The following is a 17,661-nucleotide window of genomic DNA, read 5'->3' on the forward strand; positions in this document are numbered from 1 at the left end:
AAAAATAGAATTCACTAGCTCATACCAGTTCTCAGTTGGAAGACAAAATGGGCCCGAAGAGCCAGAAAAGTTTTGGAAGGTAATTACATTAATGGAAAGACTTGCCCTATCAGGAGCCAGACATTCCATAAAGCTTCAGAGTGGTATTGGGATAGGAACACAAATGTAAAGAGAGCCGGAAAGAATGGCTGTTCTGTAAATGGTGTGTGGACAGTTGTTTATCTGGGAAAAAAAAGTTACATCTCTACCTCACACTGTGCTCACTTCAGCAGCACATAACTCAAATTGGAATGACAGGCTCTGTAGCTCTGGAGTGAGAGCACTGGTCTCATAAAATTGGAATGACAGAGATTAGCATGGCCCCTGCTCAAGGATGACACCCAATTTTATCTCTACCTCACATGGTACCCCAAAATCAACTCCAAAAGAAATTTAAGAATCAGAACTCTAACATAATTAGAAGAAAATAAAGGGTTTTTAAAAAAATTTTATTTAATGTTTATTTTTGAGAGAGAGGGAGATATAGAATCTGAAGCAGGCCCCAGGCTCTGAGCTGTCAGCACAGAGACCGACAGGGGGCTAGAACTCATGAACCGGGAGGGGCTCATGACCATGAGCCACCCAGGCGCCCCTAAAGGTGTTTGTTTTTTTTTAAACGAAAGATGAAAATACCTTTGCATGTAAGAAACGAAGTTCAGAATCCATAAAGGAAGAGAATGATAAATATAACAGCAAAAACTGAATATTTTAAAAGTTCAAAGACGCCACCCCTTCCACCCAAGATGTGTAAATTGAGATTAAAACCTCTGGGACCAATTCCAATCCAGTCAAGGGAGGAGAGACTGGGGACTAATATCCCCTTCAGATCCCCGTAGAAGAGAGAGGTGTGCCTAGTACAGAGTGGGAAACCTGACTAGGCAAAGGTATGGTGTAAAATAAAGATAGCGGAATAAAGACACCGCCTTAGTTGGCGCATATCCCACCCTTCCATGCTCTCCCCTCCCCAGCTCCTACCAGGCTCCAATTCTGCCCTCTTCCCAGGTATCTCATATTTAAAACCTTCCGGGAAAGACAATGATTCTTCTGTCACAGCCTGGGGATCCTGCGTGGGCAAAGGTGTGGAGAAGCCGGTCCCCCCTCCTCCCCTCCTACCCCACAACAGGTACCCCGGACCTGCCCCTCTTCCAAAATCCCAAATGCCCTCTGAGAAGCGAGCGAAACAGCCAATCTAGCTGGGACAAGGGACAGCACGCGACAAATACTAGCGGTAATGAGGTGCAGACGAGTGAGATTAGCGCAGTGATTTAGGAAATAGTCCCGAGACTAGAGAAAACTCCACTGCGGAAATCGGCACATTGGGACCTCATAGGGAGATGAGCCAGTAACAGAAAAATTCTCGGAGAAAGGATCTAATTAAGATCTGAAAGGCCCTTGGTTCCCAAAGCAACGCTTCAGCGTCCCTTGGTGCGGTGGATTCCCTCCCAGGGACCTTTTGCTGTTGCAAGGACCTGCCCCCACCGGTCACTCACAGCCTGATTGGCCCGGCTTCGCAGGCCTCCCCTTAGCGCCTTTGCTGTTGGAAGGTCCAGCCTTAGGAGCGCTGGTCTGTCAATCATGGTCTCTTTCCGTCCTCCTGTCCCTCAAAACCACAGTCGAAGTGCATGGCACTGTCTGGACTTGAACGCAAATGCCCAGATCAGAACCAGAGAGCCAGTCTGCATGATATTGTTACCTCTTTTTGGAAAACAGTCGCGGAGCAGAATAGGGCTCTGAATTCTGTGGGTGGAGATTGGAGTCGAGTGGCTCGCGGGTTCCAGGGAAGGCCAGGAAACAAACGCAAGAAGGCCACAGACCCTTTGAAATGGAAATTTTAAACTGTTCCCTCCAAAGAGAGTTCCAGATACCTACATAAAGAGGAGTTTGCTGAAATTAAACCCGTTGGTCACTGCTTCCTGTAAGCGAAGCGCTGCGCCCAGAACTGAGGCAAACTGGAGAACATTAAAATGGCTGCAAACCCTGGGACTTTACTGACAAGTTATTTGAATCAAATGCAAAGCCCTGCTACCTGCCCCCTCTGTACTCTGATTGCTGGTTGGAAACCTGCAACTTGCCCCTGGATTTGGTTTTTGCAAAGAAGGGGCCCTTCACCGCAAGCGTCTGATTTTATTCATTAATATCTTCTCTGTCCATTTCCTTTATTATTTATGATTTATTAGCCAATTGGTAGAGACCTGCCGTGTACAAAGTCGAGCCTCGGAGTTTACGGGTCGTAACAAGGCCAGAGGATCTCCTGCGCCGAGTGCAAATCTCCGAGAAGATGAAGCCAAAAGCGCGAAACATGATTGCAAGCCGAGATGCTGCGCCCAGGGCAAGGGTTCTTGCCCAGGGTCCCGCAAGAAACTTTTGTTATTGTTTGTAGGTGGGTGGCCGCAAACGCTTTTTATTTGTCAAGAAGAGGAGAACCCCTCTTCCCTTGCACATCCATTGGCTAAGGACTCTATGTTTGAGATACCTTCATTCTTCCCTTCTTCGGTGTGGCCTTGAAACCGAGTACAGTGTATTAACATTTAATCGGGTTTCCCTTTGACCACCGTTTCCGAAAGCCCGTCCCCACGCGAAGGCACAGGCGAGCGCGGGGCCGGAAGAAGCCATACTGGCGCTGAGCGTTGTTGCACATTTTTGCGTTGTCCCGGCAAGAGACCGCCCGACGAGGGACGCAGCCACCCTGAAGTCCTCCGGGTGCGTAGTGCGTGCCTGGGATTTCAGCAGTCGCGAGGGTTCCAAATCCCAGAGGTAAACCTTCAGTTCTGCCTGCTCTAACTGGATTTGGGCGCAGTCGCAGGGACTGCTCCACGTGGTTTCCCGACCGCCGACTGGCAGTGTCTTGATATTAAAGGTAAAAGCGAGCATTTTTCAGTCCACCCGGGTGAAACATCCTTTTATTTTTCGGCAGGTGTTTTTTGCAGGACGCCCTTCAGGAACAGTTGGCCAGTGGGTTCAAGTTTATTAAATAAATTCCTGGTTTAGAATGTATTGATACTATAGCGCCCAACCTTTAAAAAAATTCCATTCTCCCAAGGGATACAGGAGTACTGATGCATAGGGGCACTTGTACCCCAATGTTTATAGCAGCACTCTCAACAATAGCCAAATTATGGAAAGAGCCTAAATGTCCATCAACTGATGAATGGATAAAGAAATTGTGGTTTATATACACAATGGAATACTACGTGGCAATGAGAAAAAATGAAATATGGCCTTTTGTAGCAACATGGATGGAACTGGAGAGTGTTATGCTAAGTGAAATAAGCCATACAGAGAAAGACAGATACCATATGGTTTCACTCTTATGTGGATCCTGAGAAATGTAACAGAAACCCACGGGGGAGGGGAAGGAAAAAAAAAAAAAAAAAAAGAGGTTAGAGTGGGAGAGAGCCAAAGCATAAGAGACTGTTAAAAACTGAGAACAAACTGAGGGTTGATGGGGGGTGGGAGGGAGGGGAGGGTGGGTGATGGGTATTGAGGAGGGCACCTTTTGGGATGAGCACTGGGTGTTGTATGGAAACCAATTTGACAGTAAATTTCATATATTAAAAAAAAAAATAAACATCTTTACAGCCAATATAAAAAAAAAAATTCCATTCTCGTTAGCTCTATTATTTAGTGGAATGTCTGTGATAAGGACAGCCAGTTATAGCGGCTTGGGGGATTTTATGTTAAAACCAACTCTTAGTTTTGGGGCGCCGGGGTGGCTCCTTCGGTTAAGCGTCCAACTTTGGCTCAGGTCATGATCTCGAGGCTTTCTGAGTTCGAGCCCCGCGGCTAGCTCTGTGCTGACAGCTCAAAGCCTGGATCCTGCTTCCGATTCTGTGTCTCCCCGTCTTCCCATCTCTCAGCCCCTCCCCTGCTCGTGCTCTGTCTGTCTCTGTCTCTCAATAATAAATAAATGTTAAAAAAATTTTTTTTAAACCCAACTTTTAGTTTTGATTGTCCTAGGCTTCATAACATTTATTTTGAGAAATTGCTGTGAAAGGCACAGCAAGTTACTTTGGAATTTTGTTTGTTTGTTTTAAGGGAAAATACGTTACTGATTTTTATATTTTAGTAATAATTCCCCAATTTCTTTAAAATCTTATTTTTTGGGAAGAGATATATAGAGAGTGGTTTTTGTAAAAGGAACAGCTAGTTAAGGAGGTTTAGAGATTTTTGTTTTGTTTAAAAAACAAAAACAAAAACCCCTGGTTTGACTCTTTTAGTAATAGGTAATAGCACTACCTTCCCAAATTAGCCTTCCGACTACCTTCCTTTAAAATATTACTCAGTGGATCTCTTATTTTGGTAGGATTTATTTCATGACTTTGGGTGAGAGACCTCATATAGGCTTAGGTCCCTATGCCAAATGAAATTTTTTCCTTGGGAATATTGTATTTTCTTCTTTGACCATGCATCAGTTTAGAAATGTGTTTACTGAGTTTTCATTTTCTCCTTTTTCTTCTGTCTTGTCTAGCTCACAAAGGAAATACTAACCAAAAAGAATAACTTGATGGATTTGGAGAGATATTTTGATTGTACTTATCACTATGTGAGGTTGATTTTTACTCATTGAGCATCGGGCACAGTCCTGGGAGGCCAACAGCCTCATTCAGATCACATATCCAGCCTTTATTACCTGTCTGACCTTGAACCTACCAATGAACCTCTCTGTGGCTTTGATTTGTCATAGGGAAAATGGTAGCATTCAGAGTGACTGGCTGCCAGGTTCACATTGATGATCCAGGGGAAGTGCCTGCTCCTTGCTGCCCCAACCTTTGCCCTGTTAATTGAAGAAATACTGCTATAAACACTTCCTGGAGGTGCATTTACTCTCCTAATGGCTTATGGAGAAACCCCTTCACATTTTCAGTTGCTTCCTCTGCTTTTTGTCATTCTTAACCCACCTCACTTGACCTCGTGTGATCTTAATTGTGTGTGTTTGCACTGATAGAATTTTGGCTTACCTGTCTCTTCAAAGCCTGATTGCCCACCTCCTACCTCTGCCAGAATGTGGAATTTCTCAGGACCCACTTGCAGCCCATCCCTAGAGTCTTGTATGACTCCTCCCCCATCCCCATCACTGCAACTTTGTTGATTTAATATTTCATGGTGGGCATCCCTTCCTGACTTTGTATTATGTTAAATTATATTGAGTTTCTGTGCTGTGTTACAGTTCATGGAGGCAGGTGGTCCTGGGTAAGATTTTGCCTTCTGCTCCTGAAGGAGGGTCACAAGAGTTGTTGAGAGAGATGGGAAGACACTGGACTGATATTTATTTATTTAAATTCCAGTTAGTTAACATATAGTGTAGTTGGTTTCAGGAATAGAACCCAGTGACTCATCACTAGTATATAACACCCAGGGCTCATCCCAAAAAGTGCCCTCCTTAATGCCCATCACCCATTTAGCCCATCCTCCCACCAGCCTCCCCTCCAGCAACCCTCAGTTTGTTCTCTGTATTTAAGAGTCTCTTATGGTTTGCCTTCTTCTCTGTTTTTATCTTATTTTTCCTTCCTTCCCCTATGTTCATCTATTGTGTTTCTTAAATTCCACATATGAGTGAAATCATCTGATATTTGTCTTTCTCTGATTGACTTATTTCGCTTAGCATAATACACTCTAGTTCCATCCACATTATTGCAAATGGCAAGATTTCATTCTTTTTGATGACTGAGTGGTATTCCATTCTATATATATACATCTTCTTTATCCATTCATCAGTCGATGGACATTTGGGCTCTTTCCATAGTTTAGCTATTTTTGATAGTGCTGCTATAAACATTGGGGTGTATATGCCCCTTTGAATAAGCATTTTTGTATCCTTTGAATAAATACCTAGTAATGCAATTGCTGGATCGTAGGGTAGTTCTATTTTTACATTTTTGAGGAACCTCCATATTGTTTTCTAGAGTGGCTGCATCAGTTTGCCTTCCTACCAGCAGTGCAAAAGAGATCCTTTTTCTGCATTGTCACCAACATCTGTTGTTGTCTGAGTTGTTAATGTTAGCCATTCTGACAGGTGTGAGGTGGTATCTCATTGTGGTTTTGATTTGTATTTCTCTGATGATGAGTGATGTTGAACATCTTTTCATGTGTCCATAAGTCATCTGGTTATCTTCTTTGGAAAAGTTTATTTGTGTCCTCTGCCCATTTCTTCACTGGATTGTTTGTTTTTGGGGTGTTGACTTTGGTAAGTTATTTATAGATTTTGGATAACCCTTTATCCGATATATCATTTGCTAATATCTTCTCCCATTCCGTCAGTTGGCTTTTGGTTTTGTTGTTTACTTTGCAGTGCAGAAGCTTTTTATCTTGATGAGGTCCCAATAGTTCTTTGCTTTTGTTTCCCTTGCCTCTGGAGACATGCCTTGTAAGAAGTTGCTGCAGCTGAGGTCAAAGAGGTTGTTGCCTGTTTTCTCCTCTAGGATTTTGATGGTTTCCTGTCTTACATTTAGGTTTTTCATTCATTTTGAATTTGTTTTTGTGCATTGTGTAAGAAATGGTCCAGTTTCATTCTTCTCTATGTCACCATCCAGTTGTCCCAGCACCATTTGCTGAAGAGACTGTCTTTTTTCCAATGGATACTCTTTCCTGCTTTGTCAAAGATTAGTTGGCCATATGTTTGTGGGTCCGTTTCTGGGTTCTGTATTCTGCTCCATAGATCTATGTGTCTGTTTTTGTGCCAGTACCATCCTGTCTTGATGATTATAGCTTTGTAGTACAGCTTTAAAGTCCAGAATGTGATGCCTCCAGCTTTGGTTTTCTTTTTACTTTGGCTATTCGGGGTCTTTCCTGGTTCCATACTAATTTTAGGATTGTTTGTTCTGGCTCTGTAAAGAATCCTAGTATTATTTTTTAAATTTTTAAAATGTTTATTTATTTTTGAGAGAGAGAGACAGAGCGTGAACAGGGGGAGGAGCAGAGAGATAAGGAGGCAGAATCAGAAGCAGGCTCCAGGCTCTGAGCTGTCAGCACAGAGCTGGATGCGAGGCTCAAACTCACAAACTGTGAGATCATGACCTGAGCTGAAGTTGGACGCTTAACCGACTAAGCCACCCCACCTAGGTGCCCTTTGAATGCTAGTATTACTTTGATAGGGATTGCATTAAATGTGTAGATTGCTTTGGATAATATAGACATTTTAACAATATTTGTTCTTCCAGTCCATGAGCATGGGATGCTTTTTCCATTTTTTTGTGTTTTCTTTCATAAGCTTTCTATAGTTTTCAGCGTACAGATCTTTTACCTCTTTGGTTAGGTTTATTCCTAGGTATCTTATGATTTTTGGTACATTTGTAAATGGGATTGATTCCTCAATTTCCCTTCCTGTTGCTTCATTATTGGTGTATAGAAATGAATCTGGTTTCTGTACATTGATATTATATCCTGTGACTTTGCTGAATTTATGTATCAGTTCTAGCAGTTTTTTGGTGGAGTGTTTCAGGTTTTCCATGTAGAGTATCATGTGATCTGCAAAGAGTGGAAGTTTGACTTATTTGCCAATTTGTATGCCTTGTATTTCTTTTTGTTGTCTGATTGCTGAGATTAGGACTTCCAGTACTATGTTGAACTAAGTGGCGAGAGTGGACATCCCTGTCGTGTTCTTGACCTTAGGGGGAAAGCTCTCAGTTTTTCCCCATTGAGGATGATATTAGTCGTGGGCCTTTCATATATGACTTTTATGATGTTGATGTATGTTCCTTCTATCCCTACCTTCTTGAGGGTTTTTATCAAGAAAGGATGCTGTATTTTGTCAAATACTTTTTCTGCATCTATTGAAAGGATCATATGGTTCTTATCCTTTCTTTTATTAATGTAGTTTATCATATTGATTGATTTGTGAATATTGAACCAGCCCTGCAGCCCAGGGCATGATCAGGATCCCACTTAATCATGGTGAATAATTATTTTAATGTACTGTTGAATTCAATTTGCTAGTATCTTGTTGAGAATTTTGCATCCAGGTTCATCAGGGACTATAATTCTCCTTTTTGGTGGGGTCTTTGATTTTGGAATCAAGATAATTCTGGCTTCATAGTATGAGTTTGGAAGCTTTCCATCCATTTTTTTTTTTTTTTTTTTAGAACAGTTTGAGAAGAAGAGGTATTAACTCTTCTTTAAATATCTGGTAGAATCCCCCTGGGAAGCCATCTGGCCCAGGACTCCTATTTGCTGGGAGATTTTTGATAACTGATTCAATTTTTTTGTTGGTTATGGGCCTGTTCACATTTTCTATTTCTTCCTGTTTGTGTTTTGGTAGTGTGTGAGTTTCTAGGAATTGTCTATTTCTTCCAGATTGTCCAGTTTGTTGGCATATAATTTTTCATACAATTGTTTCTGTTTTTGTGGTGTTGGTTGTGATCTCTTTCATTGTGATTTTTATCTATTTGGGACCTCTCTTTTCTTTTTGAGAAGTCTGGCTGGGGGGTTATCATTTTATTTATTCTTTCAAAAAACCAGCATTTAGTTTCATTGATCTGTGGTATTTTTTGTTTGTTTGTTTCTATATTGTTTATTTTTTGCTCTAATCTTTATCATTTCCCTTCTTCTGCTGGCCTTGGGCTTTATTTGCTGCTCCTTTTCTAGCTCCTTTAAGTGTAAGGTTAGGTTGTGTATTTGGAACCTTTCTTGCTTCGTGAGATAGACCTGAGTTGCAATGTACATTCCTCTTAGGACTGTCTTTGCTGCATCCTAAAGGGTTTGGACTGTCATGTTTTCATCTTCTTTTGCTTCCATGTGTTTTTAAATTTCTTCCTTAATTTCCTGGCTAACCCATTCATTCTTTAGTAGGATGTTCTTTAACCTCCATGTATTTGGGGGCCTTCCAAATTTTTTTGTGTAATTGATTTCAAGTTTCATAGTGTTGTGATCTGAAAATGTGCATGATATGATCTCGATCTTTTTGTACCTGTTGAGGGCTGATTTGTGACCCAGTATGTGATCTGCTCTGGAGAATAACCCATATACACTCAAGAAGAATGTGTATACTACTGCTTTAGGATGAAATATTCTGAATATATCTGTTAAGTCCATCTAGTCCAGTGTGTCATTCAAAGCCATTGTTTCCTTGTTGATTTTCTGCTTAGATGATCTGTCCGTTGTTGTAAGTGGGGTATTAAAGTCTTCTACTATTATGGTATTATTATCAATGAGTTTCTTTGTGATTAATTGATTTATATATTGGGTTCTTCCAAGTTGGGAGCATAAATATTTACAATTGTTAGCTCTTCTGGATGGATAGACCACTTATTTATGATATAATGCCCTTCTTCATCTCTTGTCACAGCCTTTGTTTTAAAGTCTAGTTTGTCTGATATAAATATAGCTACTCCATCTGTCTTTTGACCTCCATTACCATGATAGATGGTTCTCCATCTCCTCACTTTCAATCTGCAGGTGCCCTTAGGTCTAAAACAAGTCTCTTATAGGTGGCATATAAATGAATCTTACTTTTTATCCATTCTGATACCCTATGTCTTTTTTTTAACGTTTATTTATTTTTGAGAGAGAGGCAGAGTGTGAGTGGGGGAGGGGCAGTGAGAGAGAGGGAGACAGAATCTGAAGTAGGCTTCAGGCTCCAAGCTGTCAGCACAGAGCCCGACGCAGGGCTCAAATTCACACACTGCAAGATCAGGACCTGAGCCAAAGTCAGCAGCTCAACCAATTGCCTCCCACCCCCCCCACCCCCCACCCCGGTCTTTCAATTGGAGCATTTAGTCCATTTACATTCAGAGTGGTTATTGACAGATATGAATTTAGTGCCATTGTGTTACCCGTGGAGTTGGTGTTTGAGGTGGCATTCTCTGGTCCTTTGTATTCTTTCATTGCCTTAGTCTTCTTTTTTTTCCTCCACTCAGTCCCCCTTAAAATTTCTTACAGGGCTGACTTAATGGTCACTAATTACTTTAGTTTTTGTTTGTCGGGGAAAGTCTATATCTCTCCTTCTATTCTGAACGATAGCCTTGCTGGATAAAGCGGTCTTGGCTACATATTTTTCGTATTCAGCCCGTTGAGTCTTTCCTGCCACTTCCTTCTGGCCTGCCAGGTTTTCAGTGGACGGGTCTGCTGCTACCCTTATGTGTCTACCCTTCTAGGTTAAGGACCTTTTGTCCCTAGCTGCTTTCAGAATTGTCTCTTTATCTTTGTATTTTGAGGGGAGTTGATTTTGAAGAGAGTTCTCTGTGCCTCTTGGACTTGAATGACTGTTTCTTTCCCCAGATTAGGGAAGTTCTCTGCTATAATTTGCTCCAATAAACCTTCTCCCCCCATTTCCTGCCCTTCTTCTGGAATTCCTATGATACGGATGTTATTTTGTTTCATGGAATCACTTACTCTAAGCCTCCCCTCATGATCTAATAATCTGCTTTCCCTCTTTTTTTCAGCTTCATTATTTTCCATAATTTTATCTTATTTCACACATTCTCTCCTCTGTTTCTTCAGTCCTCGTTGTCAACTGTGTCCAGTTTATTTTGCATCGCAGTTATAGCATTTTTTAATTCATTCTGACTAGTTCTTAGGTCTTTGATCTCTGCATCACGGGTGTCTTCTATGCTTTTTCCAAGCCCAGCTAGTAGTGTTAAGACTATTGTTCTAAATTCTTGTTCAGATATATTGCTTATATCTGCTTTGAGCAAGTCCCTGGCTGTGATTTCTTCTTGACTTTTCTTCTGGGGAGAATTCCTCCCTCTTGTCATTTTGGCTAAGTTTCTGTCTTTTGCATATTTTAAAGGTTTGTTATGTGTCCTGCACCTGAGAGTACTACTATATTAAAAAGCGGTCATACACTGTCCAGGGCCTGGCACTTCAAGAAGTTTCTGGTGTATGTTGCATGCACTCTGCTGTTGCATTTTTGGCCTCTCTTTCCCACTGGTCAGTCAGTCCCCTGCAGAACTCCTCCTTGCTTGTAGTGATGGAATGTTTGGACCTTCAAGCAGGTGTGCTTTGATTTGTTTGTTGAAATAACCCTGGAAACAAAGGAAAAAGGGGGGCAGGGAGCCTGATCCCATATAAAGAGAAAAATGAAAGGGGAGAAAAGAAGACCAAACAGAGAAGCAAAAAACTATAAAACTGATTCCAAAAAAACAGAAAGGGAAAAAAAAGTACACGAAAAGAAAAAGAAGGAAAAATAAAAGAATAAAAAAGACTGATTCCCCCCCCCAAAAAGAGAAAAGAAAAATGAAAAAAAAGAAAAAAACAGATAAGAAACTATGAGCCTGAAACCAAAAGAAAAAAAGGAGGAGGAGAGAAAAAAAGAGTTGTCTTTTGGCGCATGTGGAGTGCTGGCTGTGATGGTCTGTAGGAGAGGCTGCCTGTGTTGGCTCAGAGTCAGTCTTGCCCCAGTAAATAAACAGTTGCCAGGCACAGAGTGGCAGGGTTTGGTGTTAAGCGATCCCACCTCCACTGGGGGCTTCTGTGTTGCTCTCTGAGGTCCCACAGTGTTGATTTTGGGGGGCGGAAATGGCACCACCCAATGTCTCGTCCCTGCCCAGGGATCTCAACCCCTGCTTATTCATACAGCTCTAACGGAATAGCGAGGGCAGTTAGCTTGCCCTGCACCACAGTTCTCCTGCATTTTTTTATTTGGTGTGTGGCTGGGATTCAAAACCCAAAGTGTTTTTTTTTTTTTTAATTTTTAATGTTTATTTATTTATTTTGAGAGGGGGGTGCAGGCAGAAAGAGAGAGAGAGGGAGGGAGGGAGGGAGGGAGAATCCCAAGCAGGTTCTGCACTGTTGTGTAGAGCCCGACACAGGGCTCGATCCCATGAACCATGAGATCATGACCTGAGCCAAAACCAAGATCTGGAGGCTTAACTGACTGAGCCACCCAGGCACCACCAAAACCCAAAGTCTTAAAGGACCCAGCAAGGCACAGATCTGCTCCCCTTATCTGGAGTAGAGCCTCTCCACCCTGCTCATGAAAGGCCTTTGGCTGGCACCTCCAGGGTCTCTTGTCCTTGGGGAAGCAATATATCCTTTTCCAGAAATACTCCAGGAAGGGGACTGTTCTCTCCCAGTGCACCCTGGCGATCTCTACGCCACACTATGCACTGTGGGGGCAGCTCCCTCCTCCCCCAGGAGCACCCGCCACAGCTCTGCTCTGGAGAAAGCCATGCACTTTCAAAACCCCAGAGTTTGAGCTCCAAAAGCTGTTTGTAAAAAAGATCTGGGACACTCAGTACTTCTTTCTCCCTAGTCTGTGGTCCAGAAAAGTCTGCCTGTTGTGCTAACTTGATGCCACAGTAACTCAACTCTTTCTCTCTTTTTTTGACTTTCCATGGAAAGGGTTCCTTCCCCCTCTGTGGTGCTGCCATTTTTTCTCCCAGTTCACATCCACACACTTCACATCTGCCAAGCTGTCTCCCTCCAACTGTGGAGATCTTTCTGCCACTTTCAGTTCGATTTCTTGGGTGTTCCAAGTGATCTGACCTCAATAGAGCTGTGTTTGAGAGACAAGGAAAGCCTAGGGTGCCCCTACTACTCCGCCATGTCAACTCCTTGGACTAATAGTTCTTTAAAGGTTCCTCTAAGAAGGAAGAGACTGAACCTTCTCAAGCAAATCTTGTTTGTTATTCTTTCAGGTCTGAATTTTGGGCAAATCTTGCAGAGATTGAAGAGGTAAGGCTAAGCTTTCAACATTCACACCAAGAAAGGCCCAGGAGATGACTTGGGCTGTAGTTCGGGGTGGCAAAATGGTAGATGAGTGGACAACAGGAGGATTGAAACATAACCCAGAGGGAGAAGAGAAAATGCCCTTCAGAAATCAGGGCAAAATTCCAAAGTATCTCTTTCCCCATGGTATTGCTAGGATGTGGGTTTCCCTCCCAGCTCCACCCTTGCAGTGCCAGTGAGGGACAGAGCAGCTATGGGGTGAGTGTTTGATCCCTCTGTTCAAATGCACACCTAGATGCATGTGTGGCACCTCCTGGTGTGCTGCCCCAGTGGGTAAGTTCAGTTGCCTCATCAGACACAACATATATTTATTTCAGTTGAGACATCCAGGTTATATGGCACCTGCTGATTTGTTTTTGATCTCACGTCATGGTGATAATCGAGACAATGACCCTACCAGTTTCAAATTCTTCAGCTTGTGGGTAGGTGAGTGGGAGATAGTTTTTATGTCTTAGTCACCTGTGATAGTTGTTATTTTTTACACAAACTATTGAGAATGTTCTTATAACTATAGATAATAGAGAAACCACTAATCATGTTAAAATTCTCCCATTTTTTGGTCCAGAGCTGGGACTGGACCCCTCATCAGTGAGGAGCCCTGAAAGTTGGAGTAAAAAAGCAAGTGTTCCTTTAAACCTCTCATCTGTCTTTCTCTCCCAATGCCTTCTTTAATTTTATTCACATCATTTTAAGGGGTTATATTTGGCTTGTTTAGACTCCAGGATAGAAAATGTCCCAGCTGAAGACTTCATTTTTTTTTAAGTTTATTTATTTATTTTGAGAGAAAGAGAGCAGGGGAGGGCCAGAGAGATAGGGAGAGAGAAAATCCCAAGTATTCATAGTGGAGAGCCATAATGGGGCTTGAACTCATGAATTGAGATCATGACCAGAGCCAAAATCAAGAGTCACACGCTCAACAGACTGAGCCACCCAGGCACCTCTGAAGACCTCAGATTCTAAATTTTTTTTTTTAACGTTTTATTTTTATTTTTGAGACAGAGAGAGACAGAGCATGAACAGGGGAGGAGCAGAGAGAGAGGGAGACACAGAATCCGAAACAGGCTCCAGGCTCTGAGCTGTCAGCCCAGAGCCCGACGCGGGGCTCGAACTCACGGACCGTGAGATCATGACCTGAGCCGAAGTCGGCCGCCTAACCAACCAAGCCACCCAGGCGCCCCTGAAGACCTCAGATTCTAACCATATTACAAGAGTTGTCTGGTTTTGTTTTGTTTTATTGTTATTGCTAGGTTCCCATTGTGGGTATGCCATGAAGGAGCAATACAGATTCCTTGAGTAGTTTCCAGATCTGTAGGCCTCTTCTGTTCTCAGGAGCAGTTCTATCAGAGTAGGAAAACCTGATCTTGGATATTTAGTTTCAATCTTTTGTGAGAGGTTATAAAGATAATTTTCCACCTCTAGCTGTAAAGTGCTCTTGGTGCATAGGAAATTAAGTCCTTCAGGGGGATTAAAATCTCATCTGGGTCACCCTAATTCCAAAAGTTTCAGTTGTTAGAATTTTCTTGAATTTTCATGAAAAAGTATTTCATATTTTCCATGAAGATTCATTCTCCTTAGCAGTGAATTTTGAACTTTGTTTTCTTAAACATCCAAATTAGGTTTTCCCCTAGTTTTTCTGTTACTGATTTCTAACTCAACATTAGTGGTAACTTAGTCAAAAGGGCACAGTGCAGAGATAACAGTAGAAGGCACCTTCAACCCCACTGGGGAAGTGAGATTCCTGCTCCAAACAGAAACATTCTCACAATCTCAGCTTATTGGTTTGGAGCTTCAATTCTCTTATAAATGGAATTGGAGGGGGACGGTGTGGAGAAGTGGGACTCTGTTTTTAGCCAGATAGTTTTGATGCTGTGTATGTTTATATTATTTGTCCTATTAAGTATTTCTTGTTTCAATTATAATTTTTTCTGTGAGCTGTCATTGATATAACAGTATTTTTAAAAAAGTTTTGTAAAACTAGGTAGTTTCGTATGTCAGCCTAGCACCCATTGGTGTCACCCATGCTAACCCTGCTGCTGTGCATAAATGAGGCATGTCCTCACCTGAATCGCCAGTGTCCCTCAGTGCCAGCAAGTGAAGCTGCTTACCAGGGGTGTCTCTGTCACTTCCCTCCACCCACCTCTCCTATGTCCCTATGACCCTACCCTGCTAGAGACCATTTCTCTCCAGAACAGTGCTTTTAAATAGATATATAATGCAAGCTTCATATGTATTTTTAAATTTTCTAGTAGCTACTTTTGGGAGATTAAGAAGAAACAGGTGAAATTAATTTTAACATTTGAATAACCCAATATTTCCAAAATAGTATGGTCTCAGCATTTAATTGACATAAAACTTATTAATGAGTTAATTGACTTTTTTTTGAGATATTATTCTTAAGTAACACGCAACGTGGGCTCAAACTCACAACTCCAAGATCAAGAGTTGCACACTCCACAGACTGAGCCAGCCACGTGCCCCTTAATTAGCATCCTTTTGTGTCTTCAACATCTGGAGTGTATTTTGTACCTATACCATTTCTCAATTCGGCCTAGCCATGTTCAAGTGCTCAGTAGCCACGTGTGATGAGTGGCTACATTATTGGACAGCACAGCTCTAGAGAATGATTCTATGTACACATTCCACCTCTCTTGCAGTGTCCGTTATTCTCATGGACCTCTACATCCCTGGAGTCTGTGAGCAACATCCCTGTTGCTCCCTCTTTTCTCTCTTTTCATTTGTCGTGTTTCTTTTCTGATCTGGAGACTCATTTCCAGTTCCTTAACATTTTGGCCTGATTTATTCTGTCTTGCTTTTCTTTGAGGGTCATAGTTTTTTCCTGTAACCCTCATTTCAGCCTTTTCCCATAGGAGGTGACATGCTTTTTTGTCTCGGTTGGGTATTTATTTGCAGTTACTTAGTAATGATTATTTCCTTTGCCCCATTAGTTGAGTTAGACACTTTCTCCATTTTTTTTCAATATATGAAGTTTATTGTCAAATTGGTTTCCATACAACACCCAGCGCTCATCCCAAAAGGTGCCCTCCTCAATACCCATCGCCCACCCTCCCCTCCCTCCCACCCCCCCATCAACCCTCAGTTTGTTCTCAGTTTTTAAGAGTCTCTTATGCTTTGGCTCTCTCCCACTCTAACCTCTTTTTTTTTTTTTTCTTCCCCTCCCCCATGGGTTTCTGTTAAGTTTCTCAGGATCCACCTAAGAGTAAAAACATATGGTATCTGTCTTTCTCTGTATGGCTTATTTCACTTAGCATCACACTCTCCAGTTCCATCCACGTTGCTACAAAGGGCCATATTTCGTTCTTTCTCATTGCCACATAGTACTCCATTGTGTATATAAACCACAATTTCTTTATCCATTCATCAGTTGATGGACATTTAGGCTAAGTGCCCCTATGCATCAGTACTCCTGTATCCCCTGGGTAAATTCCTAGCAGTGCTACTGCTGGGTTATAGGGTAGGTCTGTTTTTAATTTTTTGAGGAACCTCCACACTGTTTTTCAGAGTGGCTGCACCAATTTGCATTCCCACCAACAGTGCAAGAGGGTTCCCATTTCCCCATTTTTTTAATGTATTTTTCTTGACAGATCTCCAAATTAGCGTTAAACTAGACAACTGAAATGCATAAATTTAGAGGTGTGTAGCACCCCTTATGTTTTTGCCTTGATTAAAAAAAATTTCTTTAATGTTTATTTATTTTTGAGAGAGAGAGAGACACAGAGACACAGAGTGTGAGCAGGGGAGAGGCAGAGAGAGAGGGAGACACAGAATCTGAAGCAGGTTCCAGGCTCTGAGCTGTCAGCACAGAGCCCAACATGGGGCTTGAACTCACAAGCCGTGAGATCATGACCTGAGCCGAAGTCAGATGCTTAACCGACTGAGCCACCCAGGCGCCCCTGCCTTGATTTTTAAAATATCATATGTAGCTATATATAATTTAGGATGTATAAGACCTCACTCTTAAGTACTGCTTTGCCTCGTTGAGTATTTTTGATAATCATTTTTATATCTTTTCTATGTATTTTAGGATTTCCATTAAACTGATAGGAAATTTTGTGTTCTTATATATGAAAAAGAAAAATTTATTTTTAAAAATTTCTACATGAGTGGTATTTTTACCTAAGAAAGTCCATAAATACCATAAAACGGGCATATCAATGATGTTCTTTCCTGTGCTGTGATGGGATGTTATCAGCGAACAGAGTGTCAGATCTCAATGAGAGAGGGTGGAAAGTAGGATTTCTCAGAGCACCAGGGTCACAGGTTTTGGGGAAGGTTTCCATAGGTACATTGCTTGGGCCTGTCACTCTACCTGACAGAGCACTCCCTCCATGGTACCTTTTATTGTAGGCATGATGCTGTAAATGCTCTTTCAGCTGTCTTGAAGGTTTTTATGTTTGAGGAGTTTACAGAGAAGCCCCTCCACGTAGTCTTTAAGTCCCTTCTGTTGCTTCTTTGCTCTTTAGTACCTCCTCGTGACCTGGTGTTAGACTAGATCTATTTTTTTTTAATGTTTATTTATTTTTGAAAGAGAGAGAGAGAGCAGTAGCGGGGACGGGGCAGACAGAGATAGAAAGAGGGAGATACAGAATCCGAAGCAGGCTGCAGGCTCTGAGCTGTCAGCATAGATCCAGATTTGGGGCTCAAACTCACAAACCGTGAGATCATGACTTGAGCTGAAGTCGGACACTTAACCGACCAACTGAGCCACTCAGGTGCCCCTAGTGTTAGACTAGATCTTAGTATGGTCCTTGGACCAGCAACATCAGTGTCACCTGGAAACATGTTAGAAAAGCAGATTTTTAGGCCCCACACAGACCAGTGAATTAGAAACTCTGGGTGAGGCCCAGCAATCTGTTGTTTAACAAGCCCTCCGAGTGGATCTGTTGCACCAACATTTGAGAAGCACTATAATTAGATGATGTTTGAGTTCATGCTAACTTA

This window comes from Panthera pardus, unplaced genomic scaffold, assembly GCF_024362965.1.
Source record: "Panthera pardus isolate Hobbes unplaced genomic scaffold, ASM2436296v1 HiC_scaffold_18, whole genome shotgun sequence".
Classification (NCBI taxonomy): domain Eukaryota; kingdom Metazoa; phylum Chordata; class Mammalia; order Carnivora; family Felidae; genus Panthera; species Panthera pardus.